This window comes from Zonotrichia leucophrys, chromosome 3 (assembly GCF_028769735.1).
Source record: "Zonotrichia leucophrys gambelii isolate GWCS_2022_RI chromosome 3, RI_Zleu_2.0, whole genome shotgun sequence".
Lineage (NCBI taxonomy): Eukaryota > Metazoa > Chordata > Aves > Passeriformes > Passerellidae > Zonotrichia > Zonotrichia leucophrys.
This window is the reverse complement of record NC_088172.1, coordinates 105,767,668-105,781,147: the sequence shown is the minus strand read 5'-3', so window position 1 is coordinate 105,781,147 and position 13,480 is coordinate 105,767,668. Positions and strand designations below refer to the sequence as shown.

Genomic DNA, 13,480 nt, shown 5'->3' with positions numbered 1-13,480 from the left:
GTGCTTCCAGCACTTACACCTCCAGCCACAGCTGGTAGAAAATGGACCAAAGATTGTTGCAGCACAGAGCTTGGCAGAGAAGGAGCTGCCCTGCTGGTGTCGGGGGAGTTGGATCATATGCTGCCTCCTAAGCTTTGGAGGCTCCTCCCAGGAATTTTCCATTTTTTCCCTGCTCCCCACACATGTGCCTCTGCCAGGAGCCAGAATGTGGCCCTGCATGGATAGGGCAGCATTGCTGTGCCCTCTTGTGTTGCTGCAGGGGCTATCCAGAACTTCCAGCTGTTACTGCTGTATTACATAGATGATCACTCATAACACAGCCTTATGCACACTGAAAGCTGGAGAAACTTCTGGGTGTGATAAAGGTACTGGAACTTTTCTCTTTCAATTGATCTGCTTGGTGACATTGTTTGGTTTTGCTGGGGGGAGGGCCAAGGCTCTGCACAATTTGTTGCTTTTTCCTTCCCCCATAACACAGATGATAACAGGCTGAAGGGGGGGAGCAGCCTGCATGAATTAATAGCTGGCATGACATTTCCTTGTGGAAATGTAGCTTACCTGTGGGAAGAGTCAGTCCTGGCTCTGTTTTCCTCCTGCATGTGGAGCTTGGGATGCTGCCATCCTGTGCACAAGTCCCACTGCTTATTTGGCAATAAGCAAGTGAGGCCTTGCCTGATACTGGGTATGAATCCACAGCAGGGAGGAATTCTCCCACACACTGCCAGGGAACAGATTTATTGCCACATATCCACACACGGTGCCGAATGCACCTAAGTCTCTTTTAATGTTCTATTTTAATTGCCTGTCTCAGCCAGCTGAGGATAAATCAGTCTGAAATTCACAGTGAGCATTTGGGGGTAGGGATCGAATGAGATTTTATTGATATTATTGCAAAAGGTCTTTTCTATCTTTTCTGGGTAAATGAATTCTGTTCTTTTGGTTGTATTAAAGCTCTCTCAGAGGCAATGTGCCAGCATCCCTCTCTGCACACTGAGCAGTCACCGTGCAGGCTGCTGCATCCCCAGGCAGCACAGTACTGCGTGCTGGCTGAGCCCTCAGCTCCACCTGCCTGCGCTGGGAATCAGGCTGCAGGGAGGGACTTGTGCTTCAAGCCTCTTGCTTGCTCTTTGCTTTTGGGGTTTTTTCCTTTAAACCCATTCTGTAGAGCTAAACTGCAGTTTTGCAGTGCTTGTGGGACAGCATCTGAGCAGTAACAAAAACCATGGTGTGGAACAGTTCTCCCTCTCTTTCAATGCAGGAGCAGTTGGCAGGCCGTAATCTGAATCTTAGCATTACAGTTCAGCTACAGAGTTTTATAACTTCCTTTCTTAAAAACATTCTGTCGAAATAATTTTTTTTCCTGGTATAGAGCCTTTTCCAAGAAGGGCTTTTGAGAGCGTTGTGTGCATCATAGCTTGAATATAACCCTGTCAATTATAAATTAACCTGACAGTAGTGCCTAAAGCAAGGCTAATCCCATCTTCTCTAGTGCTATATAACGTATATAATGATGAAGATACTCATGCCTCAATGAGTTTGTGGTCTAAAATAGGCAAGACTGGCAAAAGGCAGTAGAAAATAGCCATTTCTAATCTCTGCTTTCAGTAATTTTTCCCTGCATGCTGACAACTCCAAGATTGTGCAAGGTAATGGTTATGATTAATCCAAGACACCTGGGAGGTATTTAAATTTAAACTGATATGCTTCAGATCATAATTCAGACCCTGTCTGAGGAAGAAATTATTGATTTTGATCTTGATTTTTTTTTCTTTTTTGCTTGAGACAATCTTGTGGCTGCCTAACTGGGGAGATGATGGGGAGATAAAGCAGTGTGTGTCTCCTCATTGCAGACCCTGCTTGGCACCTGGGGCAGGGCTGCCACCACTGTGGCGTGGGTGGGTGTCCTGAGAGGGGCACCCATGGCAGGACAGTGCCTTGCAGGCACCAGGCAGGACCTGGGCAGGACCCTTGGGCCAGTGAGCATCAGCAGCTTAATGCAGCTGAGGGAAAAGAAGGGAGGACAACATCCAAGCCAGGCAGGATTGTTTGTAGGAAAAGCCCATGCTAACAAAGGCATGAGCTTCATTCACAGTTCTCAAAGCAATCTGCAAGAACCTGGTTTGGCAGGACAAACTGTGATTCACTTATGTAACTTTTTTTCCCCTAATCTTAGAATATTTGTCATTGTTAGGTGTGGCAATGAGCCTGTTTAGGTGCTGAGGAGTCAAACAATGTAAATGGACCCCTGAATTCTCAGGGGTTCCTGAGAGCAGCAAAGTACAAGCTGTTCCTGAAGGCTCCCTTCCTGGGGCAGTGAACAGGTCAGGCTCCAAACTGCCTCCATTCTCTGTGGAAACTGCAGGGCAATGGGAGCAAGGAGGTAAGGAGGGTCCAGTTCTGCTGCAATCAGCTTTGCAGGTGAATCTCCCCACATGTGGGTTACCTTTTGCCATCTGAGAAATTGTGATTAGATTTCTCTCTTGAGATCTTAAGCCATCGTTTCTATCATTCTGCATCTTGGCTGGAAGATTAAATACCTGATCATTGTGTGCAGTTGAAATTCAGAGCTCTGGTTTGGGGAATCCACCTGTGTACTGCAAAGTTTCCAATTTTGTTCTCTCAGGACTCCTGGTTATGATTCACTGGACACAGCAATTATTTTGTCTTTAATTTTTAAAAAGTTTGAGCTGGGATCTTAGTTCAATTTCTATTTTGTGCAGCAAAAGATGAGAGCTCTTGACATACCCCAAGATACTAAGAAATGTAAAAACGGTGGAGAACAGAAGTGTATCATAGAAAGTGAAATGTGAAAATTTTGGGTGGAGATGTGGCAGTATCCTACTGTCTTTCTGAGTAGGAAACTGGATGTTCACATCAGGTTGTTTTTCTACAGGAAAATCCTGAGGTCTGGGAGAGAGCAGGCAAAGCAGGAACATGCTCAGTTTTGTCTGCATAGCTTTCATTAGAAGTCAGGCAAAAAAAAAAAGGCATCTTGATATTGTGGGATCCTCAGATCTATAGAAAAACCAGCAAAGATGCATTCATGGAGGGGAGGAGTTTGGGGGAAGGGGTGTACTTGGGTTTTACTCCTCAAAGGTACAGCCAGGGATGGGTCAGAACAAATGGCTTGGCTTGATTATACAGTGGCACATTAAAAACCAGGTAGAAATCACTGCTTTGTTCTCTAGAGGAATGCAGTAACTCATGAGGGGACTTGTTTTCCATCTGGACTCACTACTTTTTTTATGGCAACCTGAGATTAAGGCCTCACCTTCCACCAGTCTAATGAACCTTTGAGACAGAAAAATCAGTGAGGAGAGGAATTCTCTGAGCTGCCTTATCAGAGAGCACAGGGCCAGGGACTGTCCTGCTTGGGCAGAAGTTGCCATTTCCTCCTTGAAAAGGAGAATTTGTACGGCAATGGTCTCATCTTGCCTAGCAGGGGGCTGGAGAGGTTCAAAGGATGTGCTTGTGCCGAGTTATTATGGCAGTTCCTCTCCTGTGAGACACAGTGTGGTTAAAAGGCAAAACATTGCATACTCTGCTACTTGTGGGTACTGCTGTTGTCTTTGTGTGTCATTTCCATGCAGGCTTTGAAGCCTGGTGCTTGCCAGGGCCCGTGGCACATGTCCTGCAGAGCTCCAGGGAAACGTGTGCAATGCAGCAGTGGTGGTTATGGGAGCACAGGTTGCTTGGTGGCAGCTTTGCTGCTTTCAGGTGGTGTGTTTTGCTCTTCCACGAGTCAGCTGGGAATATTATATTGAATATACCTTGAAGCCTGCCTCAGGGGGCTGACTGAGACATGAGACACAGGGGTGCTCTAATGAGAAATGATATAAACACCAGATAATGGGATAAAAATCCCAGGTGGAGGTGAGCTAAAAATTGTAACTTGCCCCATTATCTTCACTCCCAAGGCATGATTTATTTGATGGAAGAAGTCCAAGTGTGTTATATTTGCCATTCTTGGAGCACATGAGCCAAGACTGATTTGTTGACTTGTGTTAAGGGAAGGGACTGAGTTCAGCATAACTGGTGCTGTAGCAGCATGGCCTCACCAGCAGCAAAGCTTAGGGCAGAAGAAATAGGATTGTGTGTGCAACAGGGCCCTGCTGTCCCCATGCTTTTCAGAAAAACAAGTTCTTTTCAGAAGCCTAGTGAAAATAAATAGTGAAAGGGGTACTGAGATCAAGAAAAAATAATCTGTCCTGGCATTTCATCTAGGGATACTTGAAATATTGCAAGAATCTGGAATGCACTGGGGAAACGAGCCTGAAATGACAGGGCTCTGCAGGAGCTCTTCTGAGAGCTGGAGGAAGACACAGAGTTAAAAATAAAACAAAGCAAGGGAAGATGCTGCAGTAACTTAGCCCACTCTGTATTGCTTTTGTATAGGTGTGGGGGAGAAGGCATGCAGCAGCTGGCTGCTCCAGAAAACCTGTTTTTATTAAGTCAAGTTTCCAAAGCCAATCCAGTCAATATGGGGTGTAAAACCCTTAAGATCTCTTCTCCTGATGGTGGAGCCTGTATTTTTCATCCTTCCCTTCCCTTGCACCTCCTGCCACAACAGGAAGCAACCCAAGTGACTCTTCCTCCAGCATTGCTTTTCTAGGGACCTCCATGGTTCCCAGGGTACACAACATGGGAGAAACTAATTAGAGATCTGACCCTGAATGAATTCTTAATTGCAGTTTCCAACCCAGTGTGAAGGGGACTGATCTTATTATTGGCAGTTACTAACTGGTATTGGCACAGAATCACTCTTGAGTGCACTCTCTGGGGAAAATCCATCACAACAGCACCTATTTGTGTGCCTTCTGTTCTTGGCAGTTTTCTGTTGGCTCATGTTTGTCTCTGAGGCGCTCTTGGTGTACCCAGCAGAGGTGTCTGTGTTCCCTGGGGTCCAGCAGAGCAGCTCACATGGATTGCTCCAGTTGCAGAGCCCCTGGTCTGAGCAAACCCATTGCTTTGCTCCCTTTCAGGGCAAGAGAAGCTCTTTATTCCTTCAGGTGGTGTTAAGGCACAGAGTACTGGTGAGGGGTGGGATACAGACAGACTGCCTAGGAAAAGAATGAGCACCTTCCTGAGGGAGGGATGGTGCTGTTGGCTTCTTTGTCATTGCAGCCCTCTTGCTGAAGCACATCTTGGCCTCTAGGCCAGACCAAATCAGTCTGGAGAGCCAGCAGAGTGACAGTATCAATGTTTGACACCTGTCTCCTTCAGAGGACAGGAGTGATAAATCTGCAGCTTCATCTGGGTCTGAGGCATGGTGGGCCAGTGAGGCTGAGCTTTCCAACCATCTTGGAGCCTTAAATCTCTGGGACATTCCTGGCTCTGGGTTGGTAGAGGGTCTCACAATGGTGGTCTGTGTATGTGACTGCTGTCTCCTGAAGTTACCCGCATCCTGAGGAGCTGACTCTCCTGCAGGGAGCAGAGTGCCAAAGGCTGCTCTCATAGTAAATTCCTCAAGTGCCTACAGGGTGCTTTAGCAAAAGCAGCCTCATGCTGCTCCAAGTGATGGTTTGGGTGAAGCTCAGCAGTGCCCTACTGCTCACCTGGGCACAGGGAAAAGGGGAGTGTGGCAGGTGAGAGCACCTGTCTACAGCTGCCCTTAATAAAGAGTCTCCCTCTTGCCTTTTTAGTAGTGTTTGTCCTGTTCAGGGGGTGGCAGTGGATTTAGCAGTATTTTCCCTTCTTTTGCACTCTTACTTATCTCTGCCCATGTGTTGGAGCAGCTGTCCTGTAGGGTGGTGAGAAAGTTTGCAGGTAAATATTGATTATCTCTTTGTAGTAATTCAGCAGACAGCACTTTGCTTTTCACCTGCATTGTGTCCCTTCTCTCAAGTGGAGTAGTTCCTGAGGAGTATCCTTAGGAGAGAAATCCTTTCATATGTGAACAGAGCAGGCCTTTAAAATAGGTACAGAATCCCTGATAAAGGATCCCCAGAGCCCCAACCATTCTGCTGCCTTCATTAGTGCCTAAAAATCAGGGATGTTGTGTGGGGGAAAGAAATGAGGTGGGAGGCAGCTGATGAGAGGAGCAATGTACCCTGCTAACAAAACTCATCTGAACAGATACATCCAGCACCTCTGTGCCTCCTTTCACCTGCCTCATTCTGAGCAACCACATTAAGAAGGAAAAAAATATTTAAAGCTCTGCTAACCAGAGCCCCATGGGGAAACAAGATAACTATCAGCAGAGCTGGTGCTGCCATGGGTGCGAAGCGCCCACAGCAGCAGGATCAGCACATCCCTGCCTGGTGCAGCTTCCAGTGCTCCTCTGAACTCTCCTTCGATCCAGAGCTCTGTTCAGCAGTGGGCTTGGCTCATTCTGCTCTCCTGGTGCTGAGGGGCAGGTGTGTGCAGCTGAGGGGACCAAGAGCTCACCTTAGACCCCATGCATTGGGAGATGCTCCCTGTCCTTAGCGATTTCCTGATCCTCTCCACATGCAGCCCTTTCTCAGGAAGGAGCTGATCCTGTGGGACACTGAGGGCCACCAGGGCACTGACGTGCCAGGGTGTTTTTAGGCCAGGCCACTGCAGCCTCAGCCCTCTCCTTCCCCTTCCACCCTGTCAAAGTCAAGGCTGCTTTTCCTGCAGCACTGCCCTTCTGGCAGCCGTGGGTCTCTACTGCTTGCCATAACCTCAGTCTATCATCTGAGGATGCAGCAGTTAAATAACAGTCTGAGCTTCTGCAAAACAACTGTGGCAGTCCCTCAGGCCACCGAGGTTGCTGTTCCTCCCCCAGAGCCCCAGGGAGCAGAGGCAGTGACTGTGGGAAGGCTTCTGAGGACAGCAGGATAAAAGCAGCTCACACAGGGGCCAGCAGGCTCCAGCTGGGCTAAAACTGCCCCATCCTGCAGAAAATGCCAGCAGGGGCATGCATTTCTCCTGGCCCTTCCTGGTTTGCAAATTCATCCCGCTTGTGACAGAAAGGGGCATGAGGAGAAGAGCAGGGATCCCTTTCTGACTGAAAATCAGGCAAGATAGGGATAATCTTTTAACCTAAAACTCAGACTATTTCTAATAGTAGTGTTTTTTCCTCACCAGGATTCCTGCATCAGTCAGTTCTGTGCTGCTTTCAGAAGACATCTGCCTGGTGCTTGGGATGGAAGTTGCACTCTTTGCTCTCTGGGGATGGCTTCCCCTGGCTGGAGTATTGGTTCCTGCCTTCCCTAAGGGCCGCCTTTGCCTGCTGCTTGTTTTCCTCCCTGAATGCCTGTTCCCAAGGGAAAGTGCTGCTTTAGGGTCATGCTCCACTCCTGCTGAGCCCTGGTGAGGGCTGTCAGAGCCCTTCCCAAGATGGTGATGAGGACTGCAGGCAGTGCTCACCTGGGCTGTGCTTTGGGGCCCCCAGGAGCAGCAAAGCTCGTCTGTAAACTCCAGCACAACACGGGCTGTATGCTGAGGTAATCAGCATCCTTGATCTTCTCCTCTGAGACCCAGCAGTTAGCTTATTTGCACTCTGTTGTGGCAAAAATACAAAGAAAACAAATATGAAAGATTATTTAATGAACTCTGGAAATGAATAATGAATACATCATTTTAAGTGGTTCTTCAGGCTGCTACAGAGTGTTATCCTGAGATGTGAGAGCAGGAATCTTGGCTGATGCAGACAAGGACAGTCATTTGGTTCCTGAATGAGCAGCTCACAGGATGAATGGGACAGTTAATTGTTTCTTGAAGCAAACTTCCCAGACATCAGTGTGGCTAAGGAGGAGACTTGGCAGTGTGCTGAGCCTTAATTTTTAAACAGTGTGAAAGATGGGCTTGACTTACCTTTGCTTTGAGTTGGTGCAATGCCACTGACTTCAGTGGAGAATTTGTAGCCCTCACATTTCATCTGCCTGGCTATTTGTTGGCACAGCAATGAGAAATGAAACACCAAGCAAGGTTTTCCAGCAAGACTAGAATTTTCTGGAAGATCCCATGCTGACAGAAATGTAGAATATATGTCTGACTTAAATCGATTTGTTACATGTCTTGTGTTAAACACTTTCTTTGCTGTGATAGCCTGGTTTAGTCAGATCTGAAAACAAAGAAAGGTGTTTGAAACCTTCATCTATTGGGAGACTGGCTCACATTCCAAATAAGTTATACAACATTCTTTCCTAGACTGAAAACATTCAGGTTGGTCCTCAATTATTGCTTATAATTCCAAAGGGTTCTGGGACAGCTGTACATTCTGGGCTTTGTGTCCCTTGGAGTCCTTGGTGGATAGACTCATGATAGTGAAAACATTTTAGGGATGGATGACTCAAGAAGTTTCCTTTTTAGAGTCTCTTTAAAATAACTTCATTTGAATGAGAAAATCAGAAGGATTCTTTAAAAAAGCAAATGTGTATTTCAGTATGGTGTGAGTGTATGGATAAAAAAAGCCAATTTAAGAATTAACAATCCAGGAAAATTATTAGCAAAGGCTCTTCCCCATCTGCCCTCCATGGAACAGGCATTGCTCACATGGTGTGGGAGTAGGACCTCATGCAGGGCTCCCTGCCAAGCTCCCTGCGAGCCACATGTTAGCAGCAAGGGAGTGGCAAGTAAGCCCTTTGCTGAAGTATGATTGAGGTGAAGAAAGTTTAACTTTTATTTTCATGCTGGAGAGACTATTACAAACCACTCATCTCCTTGGTGTGCCACGTGGTGGGTTTTGTTGTGTGTGAGACACAGATGTGGTCCATAACCTTCCTTTCACATCAAAGGTTGGACCTTGCCTCAAGGTCAATTGTTAATTCTCAAGGTTAATTCTCTCTTCTCTTACAATTTGTTTTCCCCAGCCTAAAATTAAGGGTTACATTTGTGTATTGTTGCATGTAAAGACAGAAATTTGACTTTTAAAACATGGCAGACATCTCTTTGAAACTGGGAGCTAGATCCCTAAATATCTTTGGAAATCTGGAGCTGTGCACCAGATGGAGAATCAGCACTTAAAGAGTAATTTCATGAAGGAAGTGGAGTGAAATTATTTCCTTTAGCAAATAGTTTCACAGCATGAAGAAAGAAAGCAGAGCCAGCATCTTGCACAGGGAGATTATGCTTATTCTCCCCTTCTTCATGCCTCTTTCCTAGGGTTTTGGGGGCTTTTTGGTTTGGTTTTTTTTTTCCTCCTATGGATGCATCCAGGCCACATCATGGCACAATGCAATGTGCCAAAAGTAGGTATTGGTTACTCTCTAATTGGCACCAGTTGCAGGTCAGAGTGAGCACTTTGTGTCTCATGAAAGGCTGAACCCTTTTTATGTCCTGAAGTGATTTGAGAGTAGATATAAATGTCACAGACACACTGAACAAGAATTACTGGCCTGCAGAATTAATCCAAGATAATGTCAGAGGCTCTCTGAGGCAGGCTGACAATGTGGTGTGTGAGCCTTATGTAACTGGGTACATGTACCTGAGGTCATGTGCAAATGTAGGGGCTGCAACTGGGCTCTACACCCCAGGAAATGGGCAGGAAAATCCCATGTCAGAGTATCAAACACTGGCAGTGTCCCTGGTGGGGAAAAGCCAGTCCCTGGTCATCTCTGAAGACAACAGTGACCCTGCAGATTGTCAGGAATTAGTCCTGATCCAGACAGTCTAGGAGAGATCCCCAAAGTTTCCTTATCCTGGATACTGGGGACATGTGAGGTGTGCAAGCAAGATTTTTGCAGTGTCTGGGAGGAAAATGAAAATTTCTAGACAGGTGGAGCTCATCAGTTTGCAGAAAAACAGCTTCTGCTTAGAGATCAAACAACTGCCATATGGTGCTGTTTTTTCCTATAGCACAAACATATTTAGCTGTGCCAGGAGAAGTCTGGGGAACTGATTGTCAGTGGCCACACAGGATATGGCTAAACTTGGATCAAAACACTTCCAAAGCATGGAGCAGCTCTGGAGAAAGGAGCTGAATGGCAGCTGGGGGAGGCAGTGATGCAGTGGGTCACTTAGGGAAAGAGGGACTGCTCAGTTTCACCTCAGTTTTATTGTATGGAAACCTGGCTGGCTGCTGCAAAGATACGGTGTAAAACAAAGTGAAAAATTCTAAAACCCTTTATATGACTAGACTCCAAACTCTGAATCAACATTATTTCAGTTAAAAAAAAAATCTCACCAAACAAATAATTGCATGTTACTGCTTTCATTCTTGGCTATAAGATAAAATCTCATTAGTAGCTGCAATAATAGCACATCTAGGAGCAAAATTTGGCTTAAAATGCTTTCACTTTCACAACACCCACTTTTCATTTGAATGCTCAAAGTTGCTGCAAAACATTTTTGAAAATTAGCTATTAGCTACACACTGTAGTAATTTTTCTGGTGACAGCCATTGCACAGAACATCTACACTGCAATGAACTTTTTGCAGTACCTTAAATTTGCCTTATTATTGTCTATCAAGTGTTGTTATTGCTAAACTTGTTCCAGTGCTGACTCAGTTGATGAGCATAATTTTACCATGTAGGCAGCCCTAATTCGTGATGATCTGGGGCTTCACATAGCATCTAGAACCTTCCTCAAAAGCCATTTTGCAAGTGACTAAGACATTCATGAAAGACCTTAGAGCTGGAGGTTTGTGCTACAAATGCAAAGCAGCATTTATTATTTGGGCTTTACAAATGCAGTTTTAATTTTACCTTAATCAATACTTCATTAAAGTGGGTCATGTAGGAACTGTTTGTTTCTCTGGTCTCCCAAGCAGCTTTCTGTGTCACATTAGGAAAGAAAAAAATGGCATTCAAGACAGCCTGAAAAATATTTTTCTTTTCCTTGGCCTTCCCTTCCCCCTTGCAGGCTTTCTGCTCCAGTGGCTTGTGTTGTAGTCACACTATGCTTGGAGTGACTTGAGAGCATCCCTAATGCTGCATGCCCAGCACTGGAGGCAAATAAACTATTTGTGTGCAGCAATCTGTAAGCTGCACCTCAAGAACAATTTCCTTGTCTGCTGACTGACACCCAGGAAGGCTTAGGGAGGTTTGAGCAGGAGGGCAGTGGCAGAAGTAGGAAAGTTTCCTTGTCTTCCCCGGTGCAATGTATGCAAAGCAGCTGCAGGAGGGGTCAGTGGCAGTGGGATTCCCTGCCCATTGGCACGGTGGGTGCTGCTGCAGCCCCTGCCTTTGGCTGTGTGCCCCAGGGGCTGCAAGGGCAGCAGGGACTGCTTTTTCCTTTGCTTTCATTTCTGGGAGTTTTCTGTAACTCTTTGGATTTTAAGCTGAGTTTGTTGAATTCTTCTGTTCTTTCCCTCCCACTCCAGTATTTCACAGGAGGGGTTTTTTGCCCCCTGCCTTTTGTTAGACGACAAATTGCCCCTGCACCATTAGAGCTGTGGTTTGCTGTGCTCCTTGTACAAGATGGTTTCAGAGAGTGGAGGATTAGCTCAGACCTCTTGACTACTCTCCCCATACACCACTTCTGAGGCTTCAAGGCTCACTTGCTTTTTAGCAAATCAGAGTTGACACTGGCTGACTTCAATGCTGGTGGAAGTTTCCCTGCTGAATGGGGCTTGTGGATGGGCTCTTGGCAAGGGCTCCTGACTGCAGCTGCTAAAGCCTTATCTCTCTCTGTAAGGAGGTGCCAGAGTTGCCTCCAGTGGGTCCCTGGGGGCTCTTGCTGCAGTACCAAAAGCTTGTTTCATTGCAGGGAGGGGGCAAAGGCTGCAGAAGGCCAGTTCAGCGCACTGAGCTTACAGCTGGCTTGGCTGGGGGAATTGATGCCAGCGGTGTAATGTGTGAGCTGTAACCAGAGGTCTGGTGTCCCAGGCACCTCCAGTGAATGTGTGAGAATGGCACTACTATTACTGAGAATAAACTTACCCTGCATCCTATAAAATCCAGCAAAATGCTCTCAGATCTTATAAACACTCCAGTTCCACTGCTGACTGCTGCTTCTTGGGGCTGGCTTGAACTGCAGCCTAGGGAGGAGCCAAGAGGTGCAGGAGAGCCACTCTCCCAGAGTGCTCTGGCCTGGGGTGGAATTAACCTCTTTGTTCAGTGCAGAGGAAAAAAAATTCAAAGCAGGCCGGGGTTGACCTACATTTGATCCTTGCAATGTGCAAGTTCTGCTTCCTGCACTTTTTCTTGTGGTGACCTTTTGTTCCTAGGAGGTAAGAACTGCTTTGAGGCATTGCTGTATGTTTTGTACAGCAAAACTTTCCTTCCAACAGGAAAGGATAATTTGAAGATCACTATTTCTGTTACAGGAAATCCCAAAGTCAAATTAAAAAAAGGAAACGTGTTCTTGTGAAGTCTTCAAATATCATAGGATTGAATCTCTCTTTAGATTCTGACATTCTGGATGGGATGATTGCCACTGATCTCTCATATGCGCCGTGTGCTTTGGAAGGGGATGTTTTGCCAAAGTCTCTCGTCACCAAACCTCAGTGAGTGGGGAACAGAAATGTGGTCTGAGCCAGCAGGGTGAGGGCAGGGCCAGGGGGCGGGGTTTCCAAACTGACAGCTGAGGGAAGGATGGGCATTTTCATCTGCTTGTGGGAGAGGGGAGGGGGAAGGCACTGCTTGCTCAGAGGACAAGAGGTGATCCAGAGCAGCATGTGGCAGTCCAGGGCACAGCTGTGCCTGTGCTTTGCCCTGCTCCCTCCTGTCTGTTCCTGGGGGAACGAAGGCAGGGGTGAGGAAGGATGTGAGGAAAGCTGTGTGGAGCTGAGCAAGGCTTTGGGCCTTGAACAAAATATCTGCAGTTACAGAACTGGGACCCGAGCCTTAAAGGAACTGGGAGAGCCCCTCACAGGGCCCAAGTGATGGATGGCTCCCTTGCAGCCTCCTCACCTCTCCTCAGTGACCACTACCTCCCACTGCTTTGAGCCTTTGGCTGATGGAAATAAGAGCCTGGAAAGACTCTCCAAGGGGAGCACAGGCACCTGCCTGAGGCCAAGGCCTCTCCCAGCATCACTGCAGCACTGGTGGTGCTGTGTTAGGTTTACTCCAAGAGATGCTCAGTGCCTCTTCCATGGCCCACACAGGAGGAGGCACTGGCAGACTTTAAGGGATACTGGGATTTTTCAATGATGTTTTCACCAGACAGTGGCAAGGTGCTCACCTCCTGGGAGCCATCAATGAAGAAGGGCATTGGTGCTGCTGCCTCATTACGTATCAGTGTGTGTTTTGTTCTCTTTCTCCTGAGGAAGGGGCTGGAGAACGTGCATGTGAGGGTGGACAGGAGTGGCCCTTGCCAGCAGCCTCCGTGCTGCAAGGACAGTCCCCAGTGGCACAGAGTGCATGCCCTGCCTGCTGCATCATGCTGTGGGCAGACCTGACTTGTCCCAGCTGACACAGGGAAGACAAACACCATGTGCAGAGCCCAGGGTGTCTGCAGGCAGCCACATCTCCACAAGGCCCCATCTGTAGCAGGGCTCAGCCACAAAACCTGCCCTATTTTGCCCTGCTGGCTCCTGACAAGGCAGATGCTATCCGGTCACAAGTCATTGCAGGAGGGCACTTGGTGCCTTTGGGCTGGTTTGTCAGCCAGCACCTTCTCCCTTGTGTGCA

The 13,480-nt window shown here is 47.1% G+C and overlaps 1 protein-coding gene across 2 annotated transcripts in view; it reads left to right on the top strand.

The window, feature by feature from the left end:
- The window catches only part of PAK5 (p21 (RAC1) activated kinase 5), a 209,407-nt gene that overhangs the window by 4,116 nt on the left and 191,811 nt on the right, over window positions 1-13,480 (top strand). Inside the window, exon 1 of one of the 2 annotated variants that reach the window (XM_064709828.1) lies at window positions 228-365. The exons of the other annotated variant lie outside the window; for it this stretch is intronic. The gene's annotated coding sequence lies outside the window, so the exon portion shown is untranslated. Of the gene's footprint in view, window positions 1-227; window positions 366-13,480 lie in introns of those variants that run through there. 2 annotated transcript variants of the gene reach the window in all.